This window comes from Schistocerca gregaria, unplaced genomic scaffold, assembly GCF_023897955.1.
Source record: "Schistocerca gregaria isolate iqSchGreg1 unplaced genomic scaffold, iqSchGreg1.2 ptg000582l, whole genome shotgun sequence".
Taxonomy (NCBI): domain Eukaryota; kingdom Metazoa; phylum Arthropoda; class Insecta; order Orthoptera; family Acrididae; genus Schistocerca; species Schistocerca gregaria.
This window is the reverse complement of record NW_026061972.1, coordinates 157,886-171,501: the sequence shown is the minus strand read 5'-3', so window position 1 is coordinate 171,501 and position 13,616 is coordinate 157,886. Positions and strand designations below refer to the sequence as shown.

Below are 13,616 nucleotides of genomic sequence, written 5' to 3'. Positions count from 1 at the left end.
GTGAGTACACAGACGTGCTTGGAAGCGTTGGACAGAGCAAACATTCATTTCTCTCTTTTTTAAGAATCGCAATTCAGTCATTCGAGTGCGGCAAAAGCAATGGTGCAGCGTTTCTTTTCTTAAGATGTCGCAGCTACTTGCAAGTATGTCGACCACTTAAGACGACAGTAAACTAGCGTCAGCGGTGCGTCAGTGGGAAGTCGGTGAAGTCGCCATTGGAGCCACAAGCCAGTAATTACGTCATGCGAATCACTCGCACGCAACGCAGCTGTACGATAGCTCAGTCGGTAGAGCGTTTGATTTTCAACCAAAGGGTGTTGGGTTCAAGGCCATGTCTAGGCGAAAATTAATACAATTTCGTAACGGCTAATGTGCTGGCAATGGAAACACTACAGAAAAGAGTTAGGCCACGCAGCTTTCTGCCATTGGATTGCTTCTAAAGTTGGACTTTCACTTGTCGGAAGACGCTATTGCCCCCGGCAGTCGTGGCCGAGTGGTTAAGGCGTCTGACTTGAAATCAGATTCCCTCTGGGAGCGTAGCTTCGAGTCCTGCCGACTGCGAAAATTTTCTCGCTCTCAGAAGATGGACGTTCAGCTGCATCCTAGCAGTTGCGTCTCTACTAAACACGTGGGTCTCCAGCAATGTGCAGTGTTCTTTGGTGCAGCGCTACAGTCGCTCCCAGAAGCCACAGCTCATCTCCTCGTCTCACTGCCGTCCACCAAGTGTCAGTGCAAGTGTCGCCTCTCTGGGCAGTGCAGATGTGTCCATTTTAGCTTGCAGACGGTGACGTGTGGCAATTTATGAGCTAACGCAAGTCAAATGTTTTAGCGTGTGTTTCTGCTAGATACTGGCTCTCACATAGTGGAGAGACTCACTCCTTCTTGTGTCTCGTTTTCTGCACACGAGTTGCACGTGGCATCGATATAGCAAAGGTTTTCTAGCGCCAGCGAAGTCGATATTACATGAATCGAGTCGACATGTTTGCTTCTTACGATGATGGAATCAGAAGAAATGTGTGTGGTACTTCACTGCATCTGCTGCTCGCCTTCCAGCCTCCCTGTGTCTTATCAGACGAAGATGACTGTGAAATTGGCGGCGATTCAGAAGTTTAACGAAGACGCGCAATTGTGCGGACATAGGTGTGAGCCGAAATAGCTCAGTTGGGAGAGCGTTAGACTGAAGATCTAAAGGTCCCTGGTTCGATCCCGGGTTTCGGCAAGTGTTTGTTTTGAAGCTGATGCCAATGGAATTGCTCCGAGTCTGTGATGATGTAAGTACAGCCGAGAACAAAAATGACTCTGTCCTGTAACTGTTCAGGTTGTCTAGTGCTTGCCGTAAGAGGAACACAGTAGGCAACTCCCTGAGAAGTAAGAAAATACGAAAAGTCCTACCGACTGCGTTCCATTTTTTGTGTCAGGAGGTAAAGAACGTCTCCAACGGAACCGTGAAATGAGCGAAAACGTGGGAAGCATTGCATTCGAAATACTTGTGAATTTTCCAATTGCCCAGTGAGTGTCGACAAAACACGTAACTCCTCTACTCCAACGTATGAGACCTAACGACTGCTGCGGTTTGTTTTTGCATCGTGTGTCAGCATTCTTAGATAGTCTGCTACGAGCTTAGCGCGACACGTTTGTAGACAGCATTCAGGCGACGTTTAATTAGTAACAGCTCGATGCAGCGATAGCACAACTGTGAAGGACATGAGTCAATGTATAGCTGTGCATCGTGGGACGATCTCTAACGTCATGTGAGCCCGGATAGCTCAGTCGGTAGAGCATTAGGCTTTTAACCTAAGGGTCCAGGGTTCAAGTCCATGTTCGGGCGGAGATTTTAATACTTTGGTAGCGATTCCTCTGGTAGCGGTGGAAACACTACGGAAAAGAATGCAGCTACGCCGTTTTCTGACGCCACAGTGCTTTAAACCGTATCAGTTGCATGTTTCGGGAGAAAATCCCGAACTACGGCAGTCGTGGCCGAGTAGTTAAGGCGTCTGACTCGAAATCAGATTCCCTGTGGGAGCGTAGGTTCGAATCCTACCGGCTGCGTGCGATTTTGCATAAAGAGGAGCAAATATTTTCACACACGTGACGCCATCCTCAACAAGACGAAAATTTCCGTTTTACAGTACTGAGTGTCGCGGCGGCCGCTGCTTTCTGTGGCTACCGGTTCACCTCTCACTGACGCTGGGACTGCAGAAAGCCGTCGCAGGCCCACGAGTGCGCTGCCGTCATTTTCTCGCGTCGACGCCGAGTTCGTGAGTACACAGACGTGCTTGGAAGCGTTGGACAGAGCAAACATTCATTTCTCTCTTTTTTAAGAATCGCAATTCAGTCATTCGAGTGCGGCAAAAGCAATGGTGCAGCGTTTCTTTTCTTAAGATGTCGCAGCTACTTGCAAGTATGTCGACCACTTAAGACGACAGTAAACTAGCGTCAGCGGTGCGTCAGTGGGAAGTCGGTGAAGTCGCCATTGGAGCCACAAGCCAGTAATTACGTCATGCGAATCACTCGCACGCAACGCAGCTGTACGATAGCTCAGTCGGTAGAGCGTTTGATTTTCAACCAAAGGGTGTTGGGTTCAAGGCCATGTCTAGGCGAAAATTAATACAATTTCGTAACGGCTAATGTGCTGGCAATGGAAACACTACAGAAAAGAGTTAGGCCACGCAGCTTTCTGCCATTGGATTGCTTCTAAAGTTGGACTTTCACTTGTCGGAAGACGCTATTGCCCCCGGCAGTCGTGGCCGAGTGGTTAAGGCGTCTGACTTGAAATCAGATTCCCTCTGGGAGCGTAGCTTCGAGTCCTGCCGACTGCGAAAATTTTCTCGCTCTCAGAAGATGGACGTTCAGCTGCATCCTAGCAGTTGCGTCTCTACTAAACACGTGGGTCTCCAGCAATGTGCAGTGTTCTTTGGTGCAGCGCTACAGTCGCTCCCAGAAGCCACAGCTCATCTCCTCGTCTCACTGCCGTCCACCAAGTGTCAGTGCAAGTGTCGCCTCTCTGGGCAGTGCAGATGTGTCCATTTTAGCTTGCAGACGGTGACGTGTGGCAATTTATGAGCTAACGCAAGTCAAATGTTTTAGCGTGTGTTTCTGCTAGATACTGGCTCTCACATAGTGGAGAGACTCACTCCTTCTTGTGTCTCGTTCTCTGCACACGAGTTGCACGTGGCATCGATATAGCAAAGGTTTTCTAGCGCCAGCGAAGTCGATATTACATGAATCGAGTCGACATGTTTGCTTCTTACGATGATGGAATCAGAAGAAATGTGTGTGGTACTTCACTGCATCTGCTGCTCGCCTTCCAGCCTCCCTGTGTCTTATCAGACGAAGATGACTGTGAAATTGGCGGCGATTCAGAAGTTTAACGAAGACGCGCAATTGTGCAGACATAGGTGTGAGCCGAAATAGCTCAGTTGGGAGAGCGTTAGACTGAAGATCTAAAGGTCCCTGGTTCGATCCCGGGTTTCGGCAAGTGTTTGTTTTGAAGCTGATGCCAATGGAATTGCTCCGAGTCTGTGATGATGTAAGTACAGCCGAGAACAAAAATGATTCTGTCCTGTAACTGTTCAGGTTGTCTAGTGCTTGCCGTAAGAGGAACACAGTAGGCAACTCCCTGAGAAGTAAGAAAATACGAAAAGTCCTACCGACTGCGTTCCCTTTTTTGTGTCAGGAGGTAAAGAACGTCTCCAACGGAACCGTGAAATGAGCGAAAACGTGGGAAGCATTGCATTCGAAATACTTGTGAATTTTCCAATTGCCCAGTGAGTGTCGACAAAACACGTAACTCCTCTACTCCAACGTATGAGACCTAACGACTGCTGCGGTTTGTTTTTGCATCGTGTGTCAGCATTCTTAGATAGTCTGCTACGAGCTTAGCGCGACACGTTTGTAGACAGCATTCAGGCGACGTTTAATTAGTAACAGCTCGATGCAGCGATAGCACAACTGTGAAGGACATGAGTCAATGTATAGCTGTGCATCGTGGGACGATCTCTAACGTCATGTGAGCCCGGATAGCTCAGTCGGTAGAGCATTAGGCTTTTAACCTAAGGGTCCAGGGTTCGAGTCCCTGTCCGGGCGAAGATTTTAACGCTTCCATAATGGCTCGTCTCGTAGCGATAGTAGCCCTGTCGTAATCAGTGCACGGTTTTACGTTTCCTGTCGGCATTCTGCGCAGACGCAACCGGTTGGGTTTTTCACGATTCGAGGGGCACCTGTTGGACAAGCAGTCGTGGCCGACGGTATTCTGGCTTTAGCCGTCGCCGCGGTCGGACGTGCTTGTTGTTTACTCCGCGTACGTTAGCGCTCTCGACGGTGTTTGGTGTTTACGTGAAGTTAGCTGTACATTTTCGCTGTTATTTCTTGAGTGGTGTCTCTGAAAAGTGTTTTTATAGTGCTTTCGTCCGTTCCACGTCTCGTGCTTCGCCGCAATTTCGGTTGTTGCCGGAATTTCGTCGGAACCGACGACCATGTCTGACACCGTCAGGAAGAATACTTTAGTCTTCTCGTTCGAGAAAGAAACACGGCCGGTCCAACCCACTGCGCTGGAAATCCACGATTGGCTGACTGAGGTAATCGGTATAAATTCTGACTCTGTTCATACCACGCAATTAGATGCTGAAAAATACTGTGTTTTTGTTAAATTTCTGAACTCAGTGACAGTCGATAAGTTGCTTGCAAAATGGGGTAATTCCGTCGAATTTGTTCATCGAGACGGTTCAAAAAGTAATGTCTCTGTACGAAAAGCTGATATCATGTACACCAATGTCAGGATTTTGAATGTTCCAATTGAAATTGATAATCAGTTGATCAAGGACGCTCTATCTAAATATGGCGAAGTTAAATCTATCTATAACGAAAGATGGTCGAAGCTATACAAGATACAGTGTTTTAATGGCATTAGATCCGTTGAAATGGAGGTGAAAGCCAACATTCCGTCCCATATATCCGTTGCAGGCCATAAAGCACATGTTGTGTATTCTGGTCAGGAGCGCACGTGCAATATTTGCAATGAGACAGGTCATTTCCGACAAGATTGTCCGCGCCGTGTTTTTGTTCTTCGGAACAATCTAACACAGCGCCAAAAACTGACCCTCAGCGATGTCTTACCAAATAGCACTTCCCTTCTTTCGGTTAACGACAGTGGTGCATGTACTTCTGCAGTGCCCGCCATAACTACTACGGAGTTCCCTCCCCTGAGCGTCATTACATCACACCCTTCTGTTCCCGATTGCGATCTCCCGAATAAGAAGCGACCGTTGGAAACGACCGATGACGGCTCGGACGGCGAGTCCGCCCGTAATTCGCCTTCCACCCGCAAGCAGAAGCAATGTAATGCGGATGTGCTCGAGGAAACAAACAGTACATGTATTGACGTGACGACAGCCGCTGAGCCAACCCGGCCGCTGTCGGCGGCTGAACAGGTACAAACGGTCCACGGAGGGGACGCAGTAACGATTGTCGCGGAGACGGATGAGGCGCACTCCGAAGCACAGGAGGTGACGGAGCGGAACCCAACTCAAGAACTTACAGACCCACAAACCGCCGACTCAGTCAGTGCTCTGGAGCTAGTGACGGAAGAACAAGGAAATGACACTCGTAAAAAGGACGCTGTTGAGGCAGCTTCGGTCACAACGGTGGTAAAGATAGACAATCCGACTGACGGCGCGTTGAACCAAGATGTCCGAAGACGCCGACTCAAACCGCAACCTACTCTCAAAGCTTCCCGTAACCAAAGCAAACAACAACCAGCACAAGAGGAAGCGACGGCCAAGAACGTCTTGTATGAAATCATCACGGAAAGACCTAAGGAGGTACCTTCAAGTGACATTAGTGATGCAAAGCCCCTCGGTAAAACTAAAACCCGAGATGTTCGGAATCCTGCACCAAAATGAGGCTGTAAGATGAAAAAAAAAAGGATTTTGTTGAACCAGTTTCATTTCTAATTGTACTACTGTCTTAGTCATATTTCAGAGGAACCAGATGAAGTGTTTACCGAGCTTCAAATACTGACTATTCTTTTAGATGTTTGTTTAAGCGGAGTCGTTTCTCCCTTCTAGAAGCTGCACATCTCTTTTTTTTATTAATATTTTGTTATCTTTTTAATCACTTATTTACTTTTTATGCAAACTAAATGTCCCAGGCATATACAATTACGACTATCAATATTAACAGGATTACATCCGTGACTAAAGTTACAGCGCTCAAGGATTATTTATATGAGTCAGGGACGGACATTGCTTTCCTACAGGAAGTAGTGCTGACTAATCTTACAGTGCCTGGATATTTGGCGATTTTAAATGTCTCACTTGACACCAACGTCGGTACAGCAATTTTAGTCAGGGAGGGGATTCCTGTCTCGGATATCGAGAGGTTGGACTCCGGCAGAGCGATAGGTATAAAAGTCTTTGGTTCTACCCTTATCAATCTGTATGCCCCTTCTGGCACATCCAATAGAATGGAAAGAGCACAGTTCTATAAAGAAGAAATCATTTATTTATTACGGAAAAACCCAAAAGATCTTATAATAGGCGGTGATTTTAATTGTGTGATAAATAAGAAAGACCAAGTTCCGAATTTTAATAACTGCAATGAACTGAAGCGTTTCGTCACTGTTTTACAGCTTAAAGATGCTTGGGAAATAATGTATCCCACATTTGTGGCATTTACATTCCTAGGTCCTCACTCACGTAGCAGGATCGACAGACTCTACATATCGCAAAGTCTAGTTAGCTCCTTCATTAAAGCAGAGACGATTCCAGTTTACTTTTCTGATCATAGCTCCGTGCTAGCTTCCATCAACCTTACTGCGCAACCCACTCGCCGTTTTAGAAGTTCATGGCACCTTAATACGTCACTGATGCAGGACGACGGATTAGAAGAAAGTTTTGACAGAAGCGTGGGCATTGTGCCTCCGCTCTGCAGATAGACACGTCTCAGTACTAGACTGGTGGTGCAACAGGGCAAAGCCTAAACTGAGAAAAGTTCTCATCCAGTATAGTGTACAACGATCGAAAGACTTAAAAAATTCCATAGAATTTTATTATACCATGCTGCGAAATTTATATGAGCAGGCAAACACTTCCAACGTCCGTCTGGCAGATATCAAGCAAACTAAGGCCAAATTGCTCAGTCTTAAAAGACAGCAGATGGAGGGTCTGAAATTAAAATCCAAGGCTAAGACAGTCGTGGAGGATGAACATGCTTCCTTGTACCATCTACTGAAGCACGAAAGAAACAGGAGACGCACCTTCATTGATGGACTTCAGTCTGAAACTGGCGAGACACTCACGACTCAGAGAGACATCGTCAATGCAGTGCACAAATATTACGAAGACCTATACACTGCCAACCCGTTATGTGAAGAGTCCTTCGATGAGTTCCTTAATTCCATAGCTCCACAGGTCTCGGACGAGGAAAACGAAGACCTTCTCGTTGAGTGTACTAACGAAGATATCCACAGAATCATCTGCAAATCTCCTCTGAGGAAATCGCCGGGACCGGATGGTTTGCCTGTTGAATTTTATAAACGATACTGGCCACTGATTGGTGACATGTTTACCCGAATGACGAACGAGGTGCTTCAGGGAAAGCATTTACCTGCTGTTTTTAAAGAGAGCACAATAGTACTAATCCCAAAAAATGCTGCAAAAAGAAACCTCAACAACTTTCGTCCTATCTCCCTGTTAAACTCCGATTATAAAATCATCGGCAGAATTTTAAACAACAGACTCTCACAGTTGGCCAAAAAGATAGTAAGTCCATACCAGTCCTGTGTGCCTACCAAGAGCATTTTCAAAAGCATAGCTGAATATAGAGATATAATTGCAATCACTGCTGTGACCACCATAAAATGTGCTATCATGTTTATTGACTTCCAGAAAGCATTTGATCGTGTGGATCATAGATTCCTTAGTGCCACACTGAACAAAATAGGTTTTAATGAGCGAGTCGTAAGTGTGATCAGAAATGTTGCAACAGGCATCAGCGCTTGTATATCAGTTAACTGCCAGAGGACAAAGCAGATTCAGATCGGGCGCGGCGTTCCTCAAGGAAGCCCCCTCTCCATGTTCCTATTTGTGCTTTCATTAGAACCTTTCCTCCGCAGTGTTCATGCCACTCTAACTGGCATCACATTATCTGGTCACCGAACAGTCATAAACGCCTATGCCGATGATGTCGGAGTCGTCCTGCGAAATCCCGACGACATTTTGAAATTGGAAACGCTAATTAAAAAGTACTGTAGAGTCTCCGGAGCAGGTGTCAACGCAAACAAAAGCAAACTCCTAAACCTGCGGGGTTTTCAACATACCACCTTAGCCTGGGCCACAATGGTCACCCAATGCAAAGCACTAGGAATAACACTGACACCTTGTCCGTTAAAAATGGCAGCTATCAATTGGAGAAATACGTCGGGACAACTTCTTGGAACAACAAGGGAAAACCTCCACCGTAACATGAACCAAGTTCAGAGGGTGATTTTCATTAACCACTGCATTCTCTCCAGGAGTTACTTTATAGCACAGATCTTCCCACTACCGAAAATGATTGGAAAAAAGATAATGTCTACCATTGCCAGCTATCTTTGGAGAGGGGATATATTCAGAGTCGACGCAAAAACTGCGACCTTAGATCCCAGGAATGGAGGTTTGGGGTTAGTTGACATCAGAAATAAGGCGTCTGCGCTTTTTATAAAAAGGACCGCCACTATCCTTAGCGACCACGCTGATAGCATTACAACTAAATTATTTGAAGTTGTCAGGCCTGCCAGTTTACAGGCGCCGGTGAATGTGCAAAAAATAAATAACCGGCTCCAGTACGTTCGTGTATATTTTGTGGAATTCAGCTATCTCGGCGGTGTCATCATCAACTCACGACGGATCACGGCCCGCGATATTCTGTGCCATCGAAAGAAAATGGAGGGGAGAAACAAATTGGAAAGTAAATACCCACACACTGATTGGGACGCCATATGGAAAAATATTAATATGCGTGGTCTACCATCGGACGTCAAGTCAGCGTGGTATAAAACAGTGAATGAGACCGTAAGCACCAATGAAAGGTTACATGCAATCGGCGTTAGCGACACGAACCTATGTCTCAAATGTAAATTGATCGACACGTTAGTGCACAGATTCACGTGCGGTGGCAATCTACAACTCTGTAATTGGATTAGGGAACAACTGGCTTTTCTTACGAGATCTTCGGTGGAAAATTTTCCCCCTGTTACATTCCTCAGGCCTCAGACTTGCTATTTTCCAGCAGCAAAAAACAACTCGGTCCATTGGTTAATGGGACACTATGTGAATTACGTAATTAATCACCTGGGAAATGACAATTCCACTGATTTTTACATGTACTTCAAGTGTGCTTTTTATAACGCCCTGAAATATAAAGACCACAAGAAAAACTACGGCAATATGCTTAAAGTTGTATTCGAGCGACTGGGCATTGGTTGACAAGCCAACGAGATAAACAAAAATCGTTTATTTAAGCGAAACGACGCTTAAACAAAAACAATTGGGGAGAAGTACAATTTTACAGTTTCATATTACAATCACTTATCCTCTGCTGGCAAAGAAGGCTATTTTTGTTTATTGCACAGAAGAAGCCGAAGCCGAAAGCCAGTATCGCAGGGTTAAAGATAAATTGTTTTCTTATACATTCATTTTATGACTGAGAAGGAAGTCTCATTTGTTTCCATGGAAGGGAACATACTTTTTTATTATTATTATTAATCTCAAGAAGGAAAGGAGGCTATGGAATTAGTGCCTTAACATAAAATTCCTTCTTCACATTCCATGAAGATTTTTCTTTTACAATAAAAAAATAACAAACAAACAAAAATAATAATAATAACAATAAAAAAACTAAACAGAAATTAAAAAAAATAATATACAGGTTCAGGGTCCACTACTTCCTACAACTTTATTATATATTACAAAGAAGTATGCTATGTTGCCGAGAAGCAGTGGATGAGAAAAAAAAAAAAAAAAAAAAAAAAAAAAAAAAAAAAAAAAAAAAGCACTAAAGCTATAACCTTCAATCTCTATTGCCTCGGCATGACATAAATTTTTTGTTTCAAATGAAGCATCTTTTGGTTCAGGATTTCGAAGGCAAAACAGCATATATCTACGTATACACAAGATGTAAAATTTCTTATTGAAAACTATGATAAAGACACGCCTCAGCAACAGGACTGGGTGGAGACATCGCGGCCAGGCCTCGAGATTTTGACCCCTGCCCGCTTTGCCTCCGCCTGCCTCATGCTGCTTATATAAGAAAAAAAAAAAAAAAAAAAAAAAAAAAAAAAAAAAAAAGGGGTATGATTCCTGCTTTGGGTGCAGGAGGTCCCGGGTTCAAATCCCGGACGAGCCCTATAGTTTTGACCGTGCTGAAGAGTAGGTGGAGCTCAAAAAAAAAAAAAAAAAAAAAAAAAAAATATAGCTCAGTCGGTAGAGCATTAGGCTTTTAACCTAAGGGTCCAGGGTTCAAGTCCCTGTTCGGGCGGAGATTTTAATACTTTGGTAGCGATTCCTCTGGTAGCGGTGGAAACACTACGGAAAAGAATGCAGCTACGCCGTTTTCTGACGCCACAGTGCTTTAAACCGTATCAGTTGCATGTTTCGGGAGAAAATCCCGAACTACGGCAGTCGTGGCCGAGTAGTTAAGGCGTCTGACTCGAAATCAGATTCCCTGTGGGAGCGTAGGTTCGAATCCTACCGGCTGCGTGCGATTTTGCATAAAGAGGAGCAAATATTTTCACACACGTGACGCCATCCTCAACAAGACGAAAATTTCCGTTTTACAGTACTGAGTGTCGCGGCGGCCGCTGCTTTCTGTGGCTACCGGTTCACCTCTCACTGACGCTGGGACTGCAGAAAGCCGTCGCAGGCCCACGAGTGCGCTGCCGTCATTTTCTCGCGTCGACGCCGAGTTCGTGAGTACACAGACGTGCTTGGAAGCGTTGGACAGAGCAAACATTCATTTCTCTCTTTTTTAAGAATCGCAATTCAGTCATTCGAGTGCGGCAAAAGCAATGGTGCAGCGTTTCTTTTCTTAAGATGTCGCAGCTACTTGCAAGTATGTCGACCACTTAAGACGACAGTAAACTAGCGTCAGCGGTGCGTCAGTGGGAAGTCGGTGAAGTCGCCATTGGAGCCACAAGCCAGTAATTACGTCATGCGAATCACTCGCACGCAACGCAGCTGTACGATAGCTCAGTCGGTAGAGCGTTTGATTTTCAACCAAAGGGTGTTGGGTTCAAGGCCATGTCTAGGCGAAAATTAATACAATTTCGTAACGGCTAATGTGCTGGCAATGGAAACACTACAGAAAAGAGTTAGGCCACGCAGCTTTCTGCCATTGGATTGCTTCTAAAGTTGGACTTTCACTTGTCGGAAGACGCTATTGCCACCGGCAGTCGTGGCCGAGTGGCCTGGCTTTAGCCGTCGCCGCGGTCGGACGTGCTTGTTGTTTACTCCGCGTACGTTAGCGCTATCGCCGGTGTTTGGTGTTTACGTGAAGTTAGCTGTACATTTTCGCTGTTATTTTTTGAGTGGTGTCTCTGATAAGTGTTTTTATAGTGCTTTCGTCCATTCCACGTCTCGTGCTTCGCCGCAATTTCGGTTGTTGCCGGAATTTCGTCGGAACCGACGACCATGTCTGACACCGTCAGGAAGAATACTTTAGTCTTCTCGTTCGAGAAAGAAACACGGCCGGTCCAACCCACTGCGCTGGAAATCCACGATTGGCTGACTGAGGTAATCGGTATAAATTCTGACTCTGTTCATACCACGCAATTAGATGCTGAAAAATACTGTGTTTTTGTTAAATTTCTGAACTCAGTGACAGTCGATAAGTTGCTTGCAAAATGGGGTAATTCCGTAGAATTTGTTCATCGACACGGTTCAAAAAGTAATGTCTCTGTACGAAAAGCTGATATCATGTACACCAATGTCAGGATTTTGAATGTTCCAATTGAAATTGATAATCAGTTGATCAAGGACGCTCTATCTAAATATGGCGAAGTTAAATCTATCTATAACGAAAGATGGTCGAAGCTATACAAGATACAGTGTTTTAATGGCATTAGATCCGTTGAAATGGAGGTGAAAGCCAACATTCCGTCCCATATATCCGTTGCAGGCCATAAAGCACATGTTGTGTATTCTGGTCAAGAGCGCACGTGCAATATTTGCAATGAGACAGGTCATTTCCGACAAGATTGTCCGCGCCGTGTTTTTGTTCTTCGGAACAATCTAACACAGCGTCAAAAACTGACCCTCAGCGATGTCTTACCAAATAGCACTTCCCTTCTTTCGGTTAACGACAGTGGTGCATGTACTTCTGCAGTGCCCGCCATAACTACTACGGAGTTCCCTCCCCTGAGCGTCATTACATCACACCCTTCTGTTCCCGATTGCGATCTCCAGAATAAGAAGCGACCGTTGGAAATGACCGATGACGGCTCGGACGGCGAGTCCGCCCGTAATTCGCCTCCCACCCGCAAGCAGAAGCAGTGTAATGCGGATGTGCTCGAGGAAACAAACAGTACATGTATTGACGTGACGACAGCCGCTAAGGCAACTCGGCCGCTGTCGGCGGCTGAACAGGTACAAACGGTCCACGGAGGGGACGCAGTAACGATTGTCGCGGAGACGGAAGAGGCGCACTCCGAAGCACAAGAGGTGACGGAGCGGAACCCAACTCAAGAATTTACAGACCCACAAACCGCCGACTCAGTCAGTGCTCTGGAGCTAGTGACGGAAGAACAAGGAAATGGCACTCGTAAAAAGGACGCTGTTGAGGCAGCTTCGGTCACAACGGTGGTAAAGATAGACAATCCGAATGACGGCGCGTTGAACCAAGATGTCCGAAGACGCCGACTCAAATCGCAACCTAATCTCAAAGCTTCCCGTAACCAAAGCAAACAACAACCAGCACAAGAGGAAGCGACGGCCAAGAACGTCTTGTATGAAATCATCACGGAAAGACCTAAGGAGGTACCTTCAAGTGACATTAGTGATGCAAAGCCCCTCGGTAAAACTAAAACCCGAGATGTTCGGAATCCTGCACCAAAATGAGGCTGTAAGATGAAAAAAAAAAGGATTTTGTTGAACCAGTTTCATTTCTAATTGTACTACTGTCTTAGTCATATTTCAGAGGAACCAGATGAAGTGTTTACCGAGCTTCAAATACTGACTATTCTTTTAGATGTTTGTTTAAGCAGAGTCGTTTCTCCCTTCTAGGAGCTGCACATCTCTTTTTTTTTATTAATATTTTGTTATCTTTTTAATCACTTATTTACTTTTTATGCAAACTAAATGTCCCAGGCATATACAATTACGACTATCAATATTAACAGGATTACATCCGTGACTAAAGTTACAGCGCTCAAGGATTATTTATATGAGTCAGGGACGGACATTGCTTTCCTACAGGAAGTAGTGCTGACTAATCTTACAGTGCCTGGATATTTGGCGATTTTAAATGTCTCACTTGACACCAACGTCGGTACAGCAATTTTAGTCAGGGAGGGGATTCCTGTCTCGGATATCGAGAGGTTGGACTCCGGCAGAGCGATAGGTATAAAAGTCTTTGGTTCTACC

At 45.4% G+C, this 13,616-nt stretch overlaps 8 non-coding genes across 8 annotated transcripts; all 8 read left to right on the top strand.

Annotated features, from left to right (window-relative positions):
- Positions 1-479: 479 nt before the first annotated feature.
- Positions 480-561, top strand: Trnas-uga (transfer RNA serine (anticodon UGA)). The gene has a single exon. It is a non-coding gene; the product is annotated as a tRNA-Ser (tRNA).
- Positions 562-1,146: 585 nt separating this feature from the next.
- On the top strand, positions 1,147-1,219 carry Trnaf-gaa (transfer RNA phenylalanine (anticodon GAA)). Its single transcript has one exon. It is a non-coding gene; the product is annotated as a tRNA-Phe (tRNA).
- Positions 1,220-1,755: 536 nt separating this feature from the next.
- Trnak-uuu (transfer RNA lysine (anticodon UUU)) lies at positions 1,756-1,828 on the top strand. The gene has a single exon. It is a non-coding gene; the product is annotated as a tRNA-Lys (tRNA).
- A 139-nt stretch (positions 1,829-1,967) lies between these two features.
- On the top strand, positions 1,968-2,049 carry Trnas-cga (transfer RNA serine (anticodon CGA)). The gene has a single exon. It is a non-coding gene; the product is annotated as a tRNA-Ser (tRNA).
- A 688-nt stretch (positions 2,050-2,737) lies between these two features.
- On the top strand, positions 2,738-2,819 carry Trnas-uga (transfer RNA serine (anticodon UGA)). Its single transcript has one exon. It is a non-coding gene; the product is annotated as a tRNA-Ser (tRNA).
- Positions 2,820-3,404: 585 nt separating this feature from the next.
- Positions 3,405-3,477, top strand: Trnaf-gaa (transfer RNA phenylalanine (anticodon GAA)). Its single transcript has one exon. It is a non-coding gene; the product is annotated as a tRNA-Phe (tRNA).
- Positions 3,478-4,013: 536 nt separating this feature from the next.
- Positions 4,014-4,086, top strand: Trnak-uuu (transfer RNA lysine (anticodon UUU)). The gene has a single exon. It is a non-coding gene; the product is annotated as a tRNA-Lys (tRNA).
- Positions 4,087-10,654: 6,568 nt separating this feature from the next.
- On the top strand, positions 10,655-10,736 carry Trnas-cga (transfer RNA serine (anticodon CGA)). Its single transcript has one exon. It is a non-coding gene; the product is annotated as a tRNA-Ser (tRNA).
- Positions 10,737-13,616: the final 2,880 nt, after the last annotated feature.